This window comes from Osmia bicornis, chromosome 14 (genome assembly GCF_907164935.1).
Source record: "Osmia bicornis bicornis chromosome 14, iOsmBic2.1, whole genome shotgun sequence".
Lineage (NCBI taxonomy): Eukaryota > Metazoa > Arthropoda > Insecta > Hymenoptera > Megachilidae > Osmia > Osmia bicornis.
Genome location: NC_060229.1, coordinates 3330634 through 3349475, shown reverse-complemented (window position 1 = coordinate 3349475; position 18842 = coordinate 3330634). Strand labels below are relative to the sequence as shown.

Here is an 18842-nt window from a genome sequence, read left to right as displayed (position 1 = left end):
GGACGAAAATTAAACGTTACGTATCGTGTTATTGGCAGACGTATCGCCTCGGAACCGTTGCTCCTCTTCCACCTGTCTGTAATGGAGAGGCGGCCATCGGCTCGTTACTCTTCGATCACCCAGTATTATCGCGTGGTGTGACCATCAATTGCGTGGGTTTGCGTCTTTACAGGCCGCTTCCGACCTTCGTAACAATTAGCCGCAATTAAAGCCGCCGCGGCAAAGGCCGAACGTTGCTCGTCTTCATTTCTGAATGAACTTCCTGACAAACTGATAAATGAAAAATTCGTACAGCTGCAAATTGCTCTAATTTCTTCGGTGTGCCTTCCTATACGGACGACAAGATGTCACGGTTACTCTACCAGATCACGCCCGGTGCACCCTGTGGCGCTAAGTTTCGAGCATCCCTTCTCTGTCGCCACGGGGTTTCCACGGAGCACACTCTTTGGATATGCACGGGGTAATCCCTTTCCATCGGGACCGGTAAACATCGGCTATTGAGAAGGGCATCCGCCCTCGGCAAATCCCTGGGCACGTTTAACGCGATCATTTCGAAAATCGGATTTAGCCCCATTGTACCCGGTTAAAGGGATGACACCGATCTCCGGTTAAGCTACTTTCGTTTGCCGATGCATACCGCAACGCGCGGTGACAGGACATCTTTGGGACATTCCTGCGGACCAGACTAGAACCATATGCTTCCATTCTGACGTGCTTACGATTTTATGGATCGTCGTTCGTGAATGAGTTCACTTGAGAATTCATCGATGATCGAAGCACTCTATTTTTTCTATTTTCCGTTGAAGTACCCTGACAGCAAGAACTTTTAGAATAATCTAACAGATACCTTTTGTTAATCTTATGACCTATTTTTTTATTTAGAATGTATAAATAATTGAAAGCAACCGCTTTAAGTATCCTCTGTATCGCTTTTATGACTATTACATCGAGACGTGGATATCAATTTTCTTGTCTCAATCTTCCTTTGACAGCCGTGTAATTGCGATACAAGATTATTTTTCCAAAGTCTTTTAAATGATAATTACATTGCAAGTATAATCATTTACTCGATCGCAGTTAAGATTAATGTATGCAAAGAGAATTTCTCTCCTAATGGTTCCATCATCGATCTTTTCCCGATTTTCTAACACCGTTATTAACCGAAATATCGATTTTAATGTGTACGCGCGAGAAATGCGCATCGTGAAAGTATCACTGCGCTTTCCAAAGAGTTCTTCAGATTCAGGTATACGAAGATACACTGAAGAGGCGAAAGTACTTTTGGAAATCTCCTGACTCGCCTCTTCCCTGTCAAGGTAATACCACGATGGCGAAAAGGAGAGGCTGCAGGAAGGGGTGAAGGATGAAGAGAGACGGATACGATGGCTCGTAAAAGGAAAACGGAACCGAGGGTGAGCCAGAGCGTGGCCATTTTGTCTGTTTAGTTCCACACGGAGACACCCGATGTATGGGCTCCACGGTGCGTATAATCGCTAATGCTCGAACCCCCTTATCCACGGGGAGGGTTAAGACCGAACCCCCGCTAATCTCATAGGTAGCTCTCGCTCTTTCCATGGCACCGTGAATGAACCCCGTGAGATTTTGGAGACACCATAGCTTTCATTTAGCTGCCACCCTGTGTCTTCTATCAAATTTATATCATAGTTAATATTTATTTTCAAGTAGGCGTCAATTCTTTGATAATGGGGAGCTTGTGCATATGAATAATCGCTTATAAATTAAATAATGAAAATATTATGCATTGACAAAATTGATAAACCCACAATGCCTGAAAATGGTCCGTTCACCTCTTTTCCAGCCTGTCAGAACCAATGTTTCCGATCAACGATTTCGAATCAGCTCGTCGATGCTCGGTACCGGCGGTAAAACCATTCTGTTCCATATCCCTTCTCGCCGGCGGATCGTAGCCTTTTTGCAGGCTTTTACAGGCCTTTTGTAAGGAACACGCTGGCCGAAAATCCACTTGGACCATGTCACAAGCTTCACGGCCCATTGGATCGTGGGCTAGACGTTGCTTGTCGTTCGCGGGGCGACGAGCCCGAAGAATGGACCGAATTGGCCTTTTCCATTTTCGCATGTCCTCTCGGTCCATAATACGCATTTGTCAATCGAATTCTTCAGGAATTCGAGGCACAGAAAGGAAGCATCGCATGGACATCGAGAACAGATGGAGGATGGATAATTATCCTGAGGAATTTGTTTAAAATATGGTTTTAATTTTCCATCACTTTGATCATTGAATAAATTAGTCTCTGTAAAATTACAGAAACGTGGAGTTTCTTGTTTGATTCCTTGCAATTCGTCGACTGATAGAGATCAAAGACTGGCTGATGCCGATTCGAAAGTCGAACGAGTCAACGAGTTTTCCGTCTTCTAAGCCGAAAAGACCTGAAGGCGAAGTCCCTCGGTCGATCCGTTTAGCCATCAGAGGAGTAGTAGGTACTCGTCTCTGGTCGCCGTCGGCCTCTGATTGTCCTTTATTGGGTTAAATTGAACTTCCTTCTCGTGATACGCGGCTCGCATCAACTCACTCGCTCTGAGTAGTTGCTTAGCTCTTAAACATCTGTGTAGGTACGGGGTGTTCTTGAAGTATCTCGATTTATCTTTAGCCTGGAAGAAGTACGCCTTCCGTTTCGAAGAGAGCAAAAAAATATTCTATCTTATCGGTGAATCGATCTTTAACAACCACCCTTCTATCTATTCGAAGAAAAATTAAACTCTTCTTATCTGAGAATAATTTCCCTAGAATGAAATTTTTAAATAGAAATAATAAAATTTTCTGTAAATTTTATTTGCTTCGAATCTTGTAAATGTAAGCATTTGTGTATTGTCTTAAGAATCGTGCAGTTTCTTTCTTTTTTGCAAGATGAGATCAATTTTGATGAAGTAGGAATTTAATGACACCCTGTAGATTGACGGTCGGCCGAGTCATGCGAGCTTAAGAGTTAAGAGTTTGGGTTTGCGCTGCGCAACAATTCGCGAGGGGGCGAACCGCGACTCAGGAATTCAGAGCGGGTAAATACGGTGGGCGTCTTATTCTTACGTGCGGAGAACGCGAATCTCGCGACCTGTGAACCACGCTTAATATATCGTGCCATCGCGTCAAAGGCGTCGCTTTGCCTGTCCACCGTACAACTTTAACGACGTTAACAATGCCGGCACTTTACCGAAAGACACTCGCTAAACTAGAACGTTCGCCTCTTGTACCGCTACAAACGATTACGACGAATCGACACTCCTTTCCTCTTAACTAATATCGATCCTAGAATCTCTGATTCCATTGAAAGTCACGGAAAATATCTGATTGACATTAATTTTGCCAATTGCTAAAAAATTAACGAAGCTACCTAAGAACGCGCAAAAATGATTTTCAATGATTTTTACAACGTATGACGTTAACCTTCGTCGACAATCTAGCCTGAAACGTAGTCGAATGGTTGAGAATCGCTGCTTGAGGGAATCGTACTGATAAGAATGAATTATGCAGATGAATGTTGCGGCGATGTCGCCGATGTATCAAACCGCCTCAACTAGCTCATTCTCCTTCGTTATCTATTCGTTGACGAGGCCGACGTGCGCGACGTGATCGTGGACCAGAAATCCGGACTGTTCCCATGTTCCACTTATAGCATTTCGTCCAATCGCACGCGTCTGACTTTAGACGATGTCTGATAGGTCTAGAATCAACACTGGACGAGGATCCAGCTGACGCGAACATCCCTATCAGACCTTCAATCGTTTCCAATAGGAATCGCGGGTGCCCGTCTGGGAACGAGATGATGCGAGTTCACAACGCGTTGGGTCTTTTACGAATTGCGCTACACTTATAGTCCGTGTAACTTTATAACAGTTGGAAACTCTCGCCTCGAAGCAGCTTGAAATACCGTACGATCCATCGAACCCGAAAAGGCGGTCGATTCTATCCCAAGGTGGCAGCCGTTAATGATCTTCAAACAAGTAGCGCGTCAATTTCCAGCGGGCAATTCGCTGACTGGACTAACAGGTGGAATAAAAGTAACGAGCCGGTATGGTCTAACCCGAGCCTGGCGAAGGAGAATAAAAAAAAAAAGGCATGGAAAGAGGACGCGAGGGAGCCGACAGGCGAAGGTGACGATAGATCATTAGGCAGTTGACTCGGTTTATGTAACGGTGGCTAATTACCCTCGGCGAGAGTTAATAACCTAGCGAAAGGAAGAGGCAGGGAGGTCACGAGACCGACGTCGATATTCGATTCTGGCATGGTCGGTCCGTCGTCGGAAACACGGTTACAAAAGTGCCTGGCAAAACAGACGAAGAAGAAGAAGAAGAAGAAGGGCGAGAGTGGAAAAGGTGAGGAGGGGAGGTGACTTAATGATGCCGCATCCGGGAGTCGCCAGGACATTGTACCGCGCAAAAAAGGATCTTATAACGCGTTCACAGCTGGACCCGCATTCTACGTTCCCCGCGCTCGAATGGGAGACCCCGATCCATTAACGACCCGACGCAAACATTAATAATCCGCAGCTTCGCCTCGATTGCCGTGCGGACGCGAGCTGCAAGGTGGCAGCCTTGGCCAGGTGACGTAATATTGGCCGATCCGATTTTGTCCCAGCTTCCTGGACTTCGATATTGGTGGCCCTTTCTTCGTTCCTCCATGAGAAATAAACGACCAACGGTGGCAGTGAATTTCACCGCGTCCATCGAAATACCTAGACGAAATCTTCTTCTGCTAACTTTAGAAACTCTATTTTCCTCCCGTGTTTTTATCCATGATTCGAGACTTCCAACCATATGCCAAGATGTCACCGTTATTCTGCAGATTACTTAATGACCTGTGGATCCGCGGTTGAAACACCGAAGGCAAGACGTATTCTTCTTCTTCGAATCCTCCGTCCATATTCAGAGTACAAATTACCGATACCTCGATTCCAATAAAAAGGTTCATTAGCGGGGAACGATGGACGCTAAACAAATTAGTTCCACTTACGTGGGAAAGGCTCGAATCGAAGCATTTTTCCTGGCCACCGACAAATTGGTGGGGATAGAGTTGCGTATCGGTTCGATTTCAAAAAAGCATCGACCTCCCGCGGCGAGCATTCTGCTTCATCCATTCATCCAGCCGCGAGTTACGTTGTCTTCCGCCGCGTGTTGAAAGAGGAGGAGGACGAGGATGGAGAATAAGGAACAGAGGTGGAGAGGAGAATAGAGCGTACAATCACGATGAGTAGCGGCCCTGAGGTGCGAGTGGAAAGGCTCCCGGGCTGCCAACCTAATAAAGCAATTTGTCACGGTTGTCGTCCGAATGCCAGCCATACATTAACACACAATCTCGCCTCCGAGATAGTCGGTTCTCTTGTCCTCCTCTTCACTCCACAACCTGGGCCCCTCTCTCCTTTCATCTTTTTCCTCGTTTCTTCGCGACCACGACTCCTCTCCTTTCGTCACACCTTTGAAATCACCCAGAATCTGGTGACCAGGTTAATCCTTTCTACACGATAAACATTAGTTATCGATTTTCAACCCTCATTCATCAATCGGCAAGAAGAAAGCACCGTGGGTATCCTTTGATCTAACGGAGTTCATTAGATTAATAACCTGGACTATGGTATACAACTCGTGTTCGAATTTTATGAAGAAAAAAAAAATGGGATGGTTTATGGCAATGGTAAGAGTTAGAGACATTGTCCTTGCTATCCTAAGAAATATGAACTGAAAGTTCAAGCACATTTATCACGCGAGCTGAGACGAATAATCTAAGGGAGCATAGAGGAGAGAATCTATCTATTTCAACGCTAATTGCATTCACAACACGCTTCAGCTACCGTCTCATTAACTTCATGCTTAAACAAGGAATACTTCAGAAATAATTAATAAATTGTTGCGGCAAGATCAGCAAATGGAAATTATGTATCAAGAGTGATATATCAACGTTCGTTCCAGTGGAAACTAATAGAAAGGTTCGTCTAATTCTTTTTCTAAGGGAACTTCCTTAGGGAAATGTTGATTAAAACAGGATGTTATTGTTTTTCCAAAATTCAAAATGGGATATTTCGAAAACGGAACGATATTATCGCCGGCAGCTCCGTTCGGGGTACAACGTCCGAGGATTATTACGCGGTTTTTGCCCCGCGACCCTGGAACGATCAAGCCGGACGGATGGATTCTGACTTCCTCCCCGACGCGGTCGCAAAAGCTACGAGGTTCTGCAGGTTCTTGCTACCGGCGAGAAGCAGCACTTCTCGAGGTGCGGGACACTCGTGATTGATGGATCCTCTCTCCGAGTGGTCTCCGGCGAATCAGACGGGACTCTGTTCTCCTAACGTTCGTTCCTCCCTTCTTCTGTTGCTTCGCGTTCTTCTCCACGTACGCCTTCGCATCCGATGAGGCGACCGGCTTTCTAATCAAGAATTATTGGTCACACTCGTTTCCCGCCGGTATCGTGGAGGCGGGGGAACGGTCGAGCTTCTGTAACGTGGACACGACACGCGAAAAAACACGGTTGCGCACAGTACCAAGCTCGCCGGGCATGTAGATTTCGAAGAATCGGCGAACGGATACCGTGTAATACAATGTAACGCAACGTGTAATTTCGATGGTACATTGTATCGTTGACCGATCGTTCATCTCGAGCCAGAATTCCGCCGCATAAAGATATTAAACACATTACGAGCCACGCCTGGATAATTCAATTCCCAGAATCGCTGTGCGCTCTTTATCGAAAGACCGAGATACGCGGTTGATTGCCACCCCTAAAATCACAGTACTCCCGGCGTACGGATCCTTTTCATGTAAGCGTTTCGTACGGGTACGCGATCCAATTCGACATGCTCGAAACACGATGGTAGTTTTCAAGTTCTCTTCTTTTTCTTTTTCTAAGAAAGATTCGCGATGCACCGGTGACTTGTTATTAGGGAAAACTGTTATCAGATGAAGGTGGGTGTTCGATAATTATCTTCGAAAATTCAGCAAACCATTAACCAACGATATCGTCAAGTATTCTCACGGGAAGAAAATCGAATAAACGAAATCAATCGAATCGACGCGTGGTAGCCGGAAGTCGAGGGGTGGCTTTCCGTGCCGGAGGAGTTGGCGTGGATCCACTGTGTCGTCCGGGACGTTTCGAGTTCAAGGTCACGGTTAATCTAGGATGGCTCGCATGTCCAAGAAACCATGCGACGATGTATCGGCGTTCAGTGGTCGGCCACATGGCGAATTAAGGGTCAGCCCATTACCGATTTGACCTCGGATGACCCGGCAGTGTATACAGAGCTGGTTGCGTGCTGCTTGATTCAATTAACCCCACGACACACAAACACACGCTTGGTGCGTTCTCTGAACACGCGGACGCGTTTGCGCGAGTGGAACGGTCGATCGAGTGGTCGAAGCGAACCACGACAAATTGGCGAACTTCGTTATCCTCGTGACCGAAGGGTAACGAAGTGAATCTTGGAGACAACAGTTAAATCATCGAATGAAATTCGAGGAGCATGATTTAAGAAAATGGATTCGCGAATACCCTTACGTTTCTTTGAACTTCTATCCAAAAGAAGTACAGGTTATTTCGCGAAATTTAATTGCGGTTTACCGGCGCTGGGAAGGATAAACAGCGCGATTAATCAGTTCCATTATGGGGGCAGTTCTTCGTTAAGGCGTCTATGTCCGGCATTCGAGGGGCGGCTAAAGACTCGGTCGTTAATCGAGGAAATTCGGTGAAACCGTAATTAGCGAGACGATCGTCGTTATGGCGGGCACGAAAGTTCGCCGGACCAGCAGCCTAATGAACTCGTTACATATTTACACGTTGTTCGTGCCTGACGGCCGGCTCGAGGCCGAGCTCAGAAAACCACATCGAATTAAGAGGTCCTTTCGCAAATTGCAGACGAAACGCGAGAGAGCGATTTAAGCTTATCGATCGACCAACGACTTTCTGATCTGTTTAACACCCACGTCCTGGCCCGTTAACGTTTTAGTTAACGACACTGGACACGGCTGTTAATCCGCTAATTTCAAACAATTTATGCGTGTGTACACGTATACACATCCATCTATACATATTTAAATTAAACTAGCCTGTAATTTGCTTCCCCGTTCGATGTTTAACGATCCAAAGTAACTCGAACCCACTGCTCAACACTTTTCTATGTATCTTATTATTTTCATTATCGTATAAAAGAATCATTTTTTTATTTATCGAAACATCAATTAGGACAAGTCTTTATTAATTTATGTTACGATCCTTTTGAATTTCACCCTCGACAGCGAAAACTTTCAATTTTTCCTGAATCGTCCGACGTATCTTTCGAGATATACGTATATCGTTGCGCGTGGCGCAAATGGTCGAAATAAATCTCACGAAGACATTTGGATCGGTCATCCTGGCAAGTAGACGAATTTAATTAATTCGACCTCGTGCCTACCTACTCGTGTGCGTCGAAGAATCGTCCAGCTGGTTGTTCGAGAGAAAGGTTAGAGGGGAAACATCTTTTCGGCCGTGATTGTCTAATTCGACTTTAGTGGCTCGCGTCGAGAACGACGAAAGAAAGAAGGCCCTACGAAGGACCGAATTCGTTCGGGCCAGAGACAATCGGTCTCGCGCAATCAGTATCGCGTTTCCCCCTTGCCCGTTCTGCTTCCCTTTTATGCAACGTTAACGCCCAACAAATGGACCTCTCCACTTCTATCGCGTCAACGCATTTGATAAGAGGCGAGGTCACCCGGTTACCAGTCAACAGATGCGTCCAATTGCTCGGTCTAATACTATTTCAACGTATCCAACAGTACACGGGTCAAAGGTTCATGCGTTTGCGATACCAAGAAGCTAATCTAACGAGCAGCTCGAAGATGCTGCATGATTTTCGAAGGAATTTGTAATTATAGGTCGCTTAGAATAATTTTTCAACAATAAGGGTAACCGGATATTAGTATTCGCAAGATAGAACTCATTCAATTCCCGTTTTCCAGGCGACAATGCATTCTCGACTCGTTGCATTAACACGTATGTACGTAATCCTGTTCAACGACGAACCTTAAGTGTAACTTAACTTAACGCGTAATGCACCCTATGATATTAGGGGAGCACTCACACACGATTGCATCGTATATGCATCGAGCATCGTTCGTCCTTTTCCGATGCACAATCTCGTACATTGTATGCACACGTACACGGATATGCATTTACGGAGCCCTTCGCGTTTGCACTTCAACCGACTGCCTCTCGCGCACCACTCTCCCCATCGAGTTCCCCCCCCCGCCTGGATCCCTCATCAAACCCCCTCGTGCCCTGATTGAATCTACTCGGTGCGGCTTTTATTTCGCGCCGTGGAAACCCGAGCCAATCCGTTCTCGTTCCACGAACTGCGGCGCGCCAAAAGTCACGTTTTGTTACTGGAGCGTCCGTCGAGATTTTTTCAATTAGCCCCGCGTATCCACCCCCTACCCTGAGCGTGAAAGTGCTTTTGTTCGTTACCGGCATCGGTATTGTCGGTCGCAGAAAATGTGGAATCGAGGGTGAATGGATAGTCTTCCGCTATCGATCAGGGGATAAATAAATGCTACTGCTAGTATGAGTAAATAAAAAATCTCTTTCTTTTAGAAAACCGTCGTCTCGAATGCTAACGAAGGAACGAGAGCAACAGCTTCTCAAACGTGCCCTCACGGTTCCACGAATAAATAATTGAACGCAATTTGCTCTCGTCCCAACGGTACAGTTACCCCGAGGAGAGGAGACGCGTAAAAATCCGTCCGAGCGAATTTAGCCCGCGGAATCCGCGTTGGGAAAAAAAGAAAAACAGCTCGCCAGCAGTAAACCTCGAAAATTATAATTGCACTTGGTGTAGGCAAGAATGCAATAACGCGTTCGAGTTGCAACCGCGTGTAAATGCGCACAAACACGATATTCGCGGGCATGTGTTCGTATGTTCGAGAGATTACGGAAAGACGTCAGGTTGCGCAGTACGGACCAGCCGCACGGTGGCTCGCCGACCGCGATTGCGACACTCCTTTTAACAACCACTCTCGACATCCAGGAGAAACTTGTGACATCAAAACTTCGGCCGACTACGATTGCAGACTCCGCGATTCGTCGATTCCGCGCGCAACGACGCGATGAATGCCCTGAATCGAATGCCCCGGCTCGTCTCTCTCTGAAGACACTACGTTTTGCTGTCGAGAAGAAATCGTCGGTGCCTTTGCAGGAGTTGCACGCTTCTGTTTAGAAAGTAATGAATGGGACTTGGACTTATTTGGCACCTCGGCTGAGCTAGATATCAGGGACTTTATCAGGTCAAATTGCTTTCAGTGGGCTCTTTCTTAAATTTATTTAATCGGCCAGAATTTTCATCCCCTTTGATTCAAGGCGATAAAATCACAAGAACGAATCAGCGGGAGAGTCCCCAAAAGTAGCTATGATTCCAAGATGCATCGCTATAGAAGCGAAATTGCGAATTAACCGCGTTTACGTAGCGGTCCACGCGACGGGGTGCATCGAGTGCGCGTTCACTCGCTCGGAATCGCATGCTTCCCCTCCACGGAATTCGTCGTCCTGGAAGGAAACGACGGTGCACCCTCGTGCGACAATTAAACTATCCCATTCGATGAGTCGCGCCGATCCTCTCGAGATGCATTCACGCTCGCAGAACTCATGCGAACGCGTATTTACCGCTCGAACGCGTGCACATAATCGCGCCTGCGTGCGAATTGCGCCCCGTTCGTTGATCATTTCGCTCGTTTCGGTTTCAATTACCACATTCATTAGTAAATGTTTAGCAAGTTGATCATCCAGTCGATTTGGATATAGAAATTTTCTATTACGATGGCTTAAGAAACATAAAATAAGAAGAGGATATAATTTGTTCCCAGATACACGTGACGAAAATGTCCCAAGCCGGTTAAAGACGATCCAATCCTCCGCGACCACATCGTATTAGGCTAATGTACATAAAGCCTGGTCTCGGGGAGAGCGAAACGTAGGGAGTCGGTGAGAGAGACTAGACGAGAAGAGGGTGAGCTTTGATTGGTCCATTGAGGACACGTGCTGGCAACCCCGACGCGGGCCAGCCCTCTGGCTGTGCATCTCGTTACGAACTCATTCAGGAACTCCAACGTCGCCAATGACGGAATCAAGTGGGATTGTTAACGGGGGCACCGTAGGTGGCTGGGACAGACAGAAGGCGGTAGAGATCGAGACCTAATGACAATTACGATATAATCAGATCGGATAATTCGCTTTACACGATCGTCACCAACTACCGCAGCTTCTTCCGACTTTATCGTACCCTGAAGAACCAGCTCCTTAGCTGTATTCGCAACTATAACTGTACGTAACATTTCTTCAAATTCCTCGCGGACCATAGCCCCCCAGGGGTCCAAGGACCATAGCTCTAGATTTCAGACGGTGGATAAGATTTTGGTGTTTGTTGGGATCCAAAGAGAATAGACGACCCTTGAAGCAGCTCGTAACCGAAGCAACTTCCAAGTAGATTAGACGTGCATACACCGGACGGGCAACAAAGGTGTACGAAATAGAAGTGAGAAAAATAGAACGAAGGGGAAGAATGAGACGGAGAAGGAGTGACGGTCGACGTTCCCATGTGTTCCTACGAAGTCGATCAACCTGGTTTGTTCGAGCGAGCATGTGGGCCAACAATGCCCACTTCGGGAGCAACCGCGACGCACTTCACTTCGTCCATTATTCCGTCCACGTTTCCATGTGGCCGGGGTGCCGGGAAGGAGGGGAGGGGATATTTCCACGACGCGAAGCATTGCCAACAACATCGTACCAGAACTGCTGGCCTCACGGTACACGAAGGGTTCTCCAGCGCACCGGCCACCGTTGAAAGACCCTGAAGAGCACTCCTCGAAATTCGCTACGCGGCAAGTAGCGTCGAGTCGCATGGCGCTACCTGCGTCCTCGAGCGGTGATGAAGTCGAGGGAAAGCCCTTCAGGCAGACAGAGGGGGTTGGGTGACCAAATTTTTCCCTCTGCTGAGACTCATCTCCTCCTCTTCGTGGTCCGTGCTCAAAGCGCACTTCCATTGCGCTCGTCCAGCTCGATTGAAATCACCAGCCTTATGATCTTACGATTCCACGAATTACCGGATGATTGTCTATTTGAATCATTCTATCATCTTAATGAGATGTAGGACACTTTCAGAAAATTCTTTTCTTTTTATTCTACATTTTTTAGCGTTTCGCTCTTGAACGACCGTTGAATCTGTTGGTTTCGTTTCAAATCGTTGCTCATTGTTTAGAACGTGTACTTTCGGAACGGTAACGACAGTTTCAATTCTTGGCTCGATGGACCATGGGGTCCCTGGGTCTCCTTTTAGGCCTGGGTTAGAGGTGCGGGTACGGATGTGAAAGAGAAACGTACGTATGTACATTCGTCGGTAGCCGAACGAAGGGTGAAACAATAAGCGACGAACGACAATGAGGATTTAAGTGGCGACCTCAATGATATCAACTGCACGCTGGAATAGAATTCAATTGAATTGAAGGAACAGCAAGGGGAGTCCTCCTCCTCCTCCCCTCTACCTTTCTGTCTCTCCTCTGGACAACGTTTTGTAAGCACTTCATCAACGTGTTTGCTGCTTTCCGCGTAACAACTCGAGGACCAACAAAATTTCAAACTGGTACCGTGTTACTTTCATCAAATTGCAACAATCACCAGCAAAGCTGATGAATAATATTGTACTAACAATTTTCTTAATTAGGTACAGCTGTACTCGTTGAAGTTACCAACAAATCATCTTCGAACCGTCCTTTCTTCTCAGAGGATATTAAACATCACTTTCTTTGATATATGGAAATCGGTCGGACATTTTTACTGTCGGCCCGTGACGCAACAGCCATTATCTGCATAATTAATAGGACCACTGATGCGTCTACGTGTTGATACAAACAGGGATGGCATGTAGCTAATCCGAGCGATCTCCTCGTGATCATGATTTCACAGCAGAAAGTTGCATACGATTTATCAGGCCGCATGAAAGCGTTATCAACCGTGTATCCATTGGCTGAGTGAACACGCGCGAAAATAAATGAGGAGCATCGAAATAAAGAACACGAAGCGTTTACACGGACTTCCTGTCCGCCTTTAAAACCCATTAATCTCCGGGTAATTTTTATTACATCAAGATTAAAACGCTTCGAGTAAACGACAAGCAACTACGATTATCAGTTCTAATTACTTTTTTCTGAGTTGCTCGAATAGCCATGCGATTACCGAAGAGAAGTTCCATTTCTTCAGTCTTGCTACTTCGAACAGTTATGGATGGTGTATTGACCACTATATGGTGGCGCCATCTCTTCAGGAAATGGAGAAGCAAACCCTCGTGTGCACCGGAACTGCTTCGTGCCGGCGGAACGTTGCCTTTATCCCACTTTATGATGCGCCCCATAAAACCACCAAGGACCACAGGGACCGTTCTTTATAAATCATGTTATATTGGTACATAAACGGTTCTTCGTTACTGGAACTGGAGTTTGAACCTCGATAAGAGATCATTGACGTTAAGATCAAGTATCTATTCCTCTGGTATTAGATTCAATGAATTGTTCCAATTCTAAGTAAACATCTATTATCCTAATAGAGTCATTTGAATAACTGCCTGATCGTGCCCAATGTCCTCACGAAAAATTTGTTACTGTCCTGATAAATCAACCCTTTCAGTCGTCATTATCATTTCCACAGTAGCCTAACATCTCGCAAAAGTGATCTGACCCGAGGAATGTCAGCCGTTCTCGTTTCACCAGCATCCAATGCCCACGCACACGAACTCCCATGCGAGTGGCAAAAGAGTTGCGGTCCACGCGGCGGAGCAACATAGAAGACGACGTATGTTTAAAGTCGTCCCACGGGCACCTAAGATCCCGCTGGAAAGGACCAATGACCGATCGAGAGCCCGTGGAAGGAGCCAATCGTGCTATAGGAACGCACGGTATCCAGGACTCTCGGTAAAAACCATCAAACGAAGCCGCCGGCATTCACGGAAAGCACGGACCCTGCTGCACCCTCTCTCGACCGTGTCCACCTTGCGTCCTTCCTGGCCGCATCGACCGCATTTTTTCCGCTGACATCGATCGTGCCCCCTTCGCCGTTCGTGAAAAAGTTCGTCCACGGAAAGGAAAGTCTGCGAACACCGCGACAGAATCTCTAGTTTCGAGAATCCTGAGATACGACAGTTTCGGTTATCTATGCAAATGTATTTCGCGAGTTCCTAGAAAGCTACATTTTTCTCCGTGTAAGAAGTAGAAGAAAGTAAAACTTGCAGGAAGATGTAAAATCTTTGTTCGCCGTTTTACTAGCGGCTTATGGTGTTGCAACTGGATGTGCACGAATTTCAGTGCCGATAAACCGTAATTTCACCGACGAAGAATTTCCGAAAGTTCCCCTTCACTTTCGATTTCTGTTAAGGAAACACGACTGGGTATCTCTTCGCGGCGAACACGTTTCCCTTTTTCCGACGGACGAAAACGTGAGGATGTTTCCTGACGATCTCCCAGGAAACGTCATAATTTATTAGATGAATTCGCGATTGTTATGTAAGAATGCGCAGCTTGACTCCTTCTTGTCGCGTTCGCTGCATTCTTACCGTCGCGTCCATCATGCCGTGTACCGGAAAAAGCTCCGTGAAATGAAGACGGCAACGCGAGTCGATCGGTTAATGTATTATTCCTCTCGTCGCGCTAACTGTCACCTTTTTTGCGAAATTCTTGAGATTATGGCTAACGCAATTATCCTGTAGATCCTAAGAAATGTTCAATCGACATAAAAATAGTAAAGCTTGTTGGTGTTTTGGTGATTATCGAAGGATTCGTGGTGTCTTTGATCTTTCTAGCCTCGGAATACCCGACCGAAAGCAGTCGTCGGCAGACTGTCATTACGGGAAAACAAGTCGGGCTTTAATGTTAGGGTCCCCGGAGCTGGTTCGATTCCAAAATTCTCGGCAACCGAACAAAGAACACCTACAAGAAACACGTGAATGCGAGACAATAGCTTGAAAAAGTACTAATACCATAGAATTCTAATAAGACGATCATTAGTGATTCTAATAGATAAGAAGCTTTATCTTTTATTTATGGCACCCTGATAGAAAAAGGATTAACCAAGGTCATTTTAATTTTTCAAACTTCAAATTACCGTCCAATAATTTACGAGAAACCGAGGCTTACCACGGTATTCACTTAAGACATAATTGCACGGATCAATTAGGCTGTCCTTGCTGTTAAGTTTAAACGGAATTAGCCAACGGCGAGACTAATGCTTTTGCGCGATCCACGAGAATGCGTAAAGATAATGGACGAGTCAGTTTCGAGCTTTTGTAACGTCTCAATTAGCATTTAAGAAGAGCAGAAGGAATAAAAATCATTATGATAATGATTAATTGTACGGCTCTTTGATTCCTTACAATTCTTCTACCATCTTCGCTTTGAATTTCATATCAACTGAATCGTTATCGTTTATCTTATCTCCGCTGTTAACAAATTGACTGAAAAATCTATAATTTGTTTTAATTGCGCTCTCGATCCACGTTTCGTGAATTATTGCCGGATTATGCTACCAATGGAAGGTCGTGATATCACCGACACGACGAACACGATAGGCGAATGCCCAACAATGTTGAACCAACGGGCCGAGTGCTATTAAGATAAGGATAACGAACTTCTAATTGGCACTCATCGATGAAATGTACGCATAAAGTGACTGTACAGGAGATTAGAAAAGTAGAACGTTTGCACCGGTTATTTACTTAATTATTGCAGTTGTGCAATAAGTGGTATTGAGGCACGGTGACGATACACGGTTAGAGGAAACTTGGTGCACAAAGGAAAGCACTGGGAAATATTGTCATTCGAAAAGTACATATATCAAAACTAGAATTAATTTTTAAGTAATAATTACCGCTAAAACTGTTATCAATTTCTAAAATTGTTTCCTCCATTTCAAAATATTTATAATCTTCGTTCGGTAACGAATGCGTGTTGTCTATGCTGCATCGTTTTAAGGGTCCTCTCGTCTCTGAGGCCTCTAGATCATTAGGCGTCTTCCGGTTCCGTAGCGAGCCGACAGAAGCAGGACAAAACGCCATAAACCATATTAACCAGACCCATAAACTTTCTCTCATATACGCGTACGCATCTCGGTTGATTTGAAATCCCAGGAAGAAGGCTCTTCCACCTTGATACACGACCGACGTGTGCCATATATATTTATTGAGACGATAAACCGCAATTATGGCCACCATAACCGACTAACTAACCCTGTTCGTCGTCTCCCTTTCCTTTTAAAGGATATAAAAAACAGTTGTCGGTTAATTATCGGCGCCTCGAAATTGACAAAAGCATCGTCCCTTTATCAGGAATTTAGCAATCTGATGGAATTCCTATAGAATAAGGGTAACAATGTTCCAATAAGGGAAGCAACGAATCAATCTCGAGCTAACGACAATCTCGTTCGAGAGACCCTGAAGCTCGCAGCTTCTCCCAGGATTTAATGATTATTACAGCGTCGATGATTGCACCATAAAACAACATATTGCTATACCTGGAACTCCGCGGCGATGAAAACTTCGGCTAGCTCGTATAACCTCCTGGCCGATAATAGAGCTGCCCTCGTTTCCGGTTGTTCTCCGCGGTGCAAACGTCGCGGTTTCACCGGTCGAACGCGAAAACGCTAAAGCTAGAAAATTGTCGAGGGTACGCGGGGGGGAAAAATCGTCGAAAATAGCGGAACAACCGTGCGTTCTAGTATTTTTTAAACGAGGCTCGGTTCTTCACACCTCGGCGTTAATAATCGTGGAATTCGTTTCTGAGAAGATCATTTTTTCCTTTGAACAGCGAACGTAAGTGTACCCGAGTCACGGTTTCACATGAATCAGAGTTCGTCCTACGAATGGTTCGATGAATTTTTAATTTTCAAGTTCCTCGCGTTGGAGGCTCGGTATCGCGTGTAAATGCGACCGGTATATTCAATTAATTCAGGACGGATGTTGCAGGCCGCCGGTACAGCGCAGGGGTCGCTCCTCATTCTCGAAACAGGAGAACAACCGTGTACACGATGCGGCTAATTAATGGGAGCGAAGACAGAAAGTATGCACGCTGCTGGTGCATAAAACGATGAAGCGAAGAACTGTCGGCTAGCTTTTTGAATTTACGACTCACGACACGATGAAACGCGAGCCGGTTAACCCTTTCGTAAGCAGAGGACTATAGACAGACTAAAGGTGATTATAACCATCTGCAAGTGAAACGGGGCTGACTATAGTCACTGAAAGCTCCTTGTTTACTATATTCAACCGCCTTCAATCGTTGCACAAACGACGTTAGCTGATATTATTCCACGAATTCGCACGTTCACGCGAGTTACATTATTGTCGCGAGTCTCGCGATTGAACAAAGCCAGAACGCAAGAGGTTGGTATTTTTATACAACACGATTCCCTTTCGAATCAAATGGGTCATCTCAATTTCGTTATTAAGGCGAGTCGAAAAGCAGAGAAAAGGTAAACGACGTCAAACTGTCGCATGTTCGACGAACAGACAAGCCGATGAAGAAACGACAAGAACAACCCTGGAAACCGGGACAAAGGCGCACAAAGACGAAACGAAACGTTTCGCGACCAGGTAATACGCTGCAAGGAACGACGGGTAGCGATCGTAGAAACGGGCGCAATGCCACAAGAAACTGACTAACTGGTAATTAGCATATTTCCAGGATATTTCGGCAGCACGCGATGTTCCGGTAACTCGCCCCGAAAATGCTCCCCTCCGTCGTTCGAATTCCAACGAAACGAGCCACGACGAATGCACATATTACAATCGAGTCGCACGATTCTATTTCCGACGATCCCAAGAATATCGCAAACTATTCTTCTTCTATTCAAGAAACTTTAACTTCGATTCTTTTCAGAGTTTCACACATTCGCGAACAACGAATACATAATCCTCCATTCGAACAATGTCCAACTCTGTAATCTACCCTCTCCTCCCGCCTCTTTATCGTTACAATCGATCTTGCAAAACTAGTCAAGGTCGATATTCTAACCGGTGATTCGTGGAATAATCATTCTTTCACCGACGGTGGCCGATTATCCGTGTCGGATAATTGAGCTTAATTGGACGTCGATCTGCGTACTATACCAGGGATCCTCGAGACGCGATCTTTTTCCCGCGGCTTCGAAAGGAGAGATCGTTCTCCGCGAAGCACGATTATCGTTGCGTCGCTAATCACACGATGACTCAATTAGAAGGCGACGACGTCGAATCGGAATTCAGGCGCCTCGACGATTGTCTCGTACGCCCATTCACGGTCCACGCGACTTGGCGCACGTTATCATTTTATATATTTCATGCATCCTCCGCGGGTCGCGCGTGGGCCGAACGTTAGCGGAGGAGCTGAACCGCGAATCTGCAGATCGTATCTGACATTATGCGCGTGCTATTAGGATGATTAACGGTACTCGCGTGTAATCGAGTCGGAGGGGTATTGTCCGTCGAGTGTCAACGTCGAATCTCATCTCGGTCGAACGATCGCTCGTGCCACGACCTTACGATACTTTCTTCTAGGGTGCAGCTGTAAGCTTTTGCATTTCGTATCGCATCGGTCGCGACGAAAGTGTGGACGAATAAATTTCTGGGATAAAAATCATTCTTCCCTGGAATCGCTCTTGATGAAAGCGTATTAAATCTCATCTGAACTTCTGATCGTTCGAAGCGTGACTCTAAACGCAGCCAGCCCTTCTAATTTCCTATCATTTACTGACTGATAAAATCATTCGTGCGAAAAATGATAGCAGAGAAATTAAGCGTCGTTCGTGCATCTTTCAACGGCACAGTTGACACGTT

General features: G+C 45.9%; 1 protein-coding gene across 1 annotated transcript in view; it reads right to left on the bottom strand.

Annotated features, from left to right (window-relative positions):
• Positions 1 to 18842, bottom strand: part of LOC114876473 — a 139455-nt gene that overhangs the window by 80004 nt on the left and 40609 nt on the right. The gene's annotated exons all lie outside the window — the stretch shown is intronic.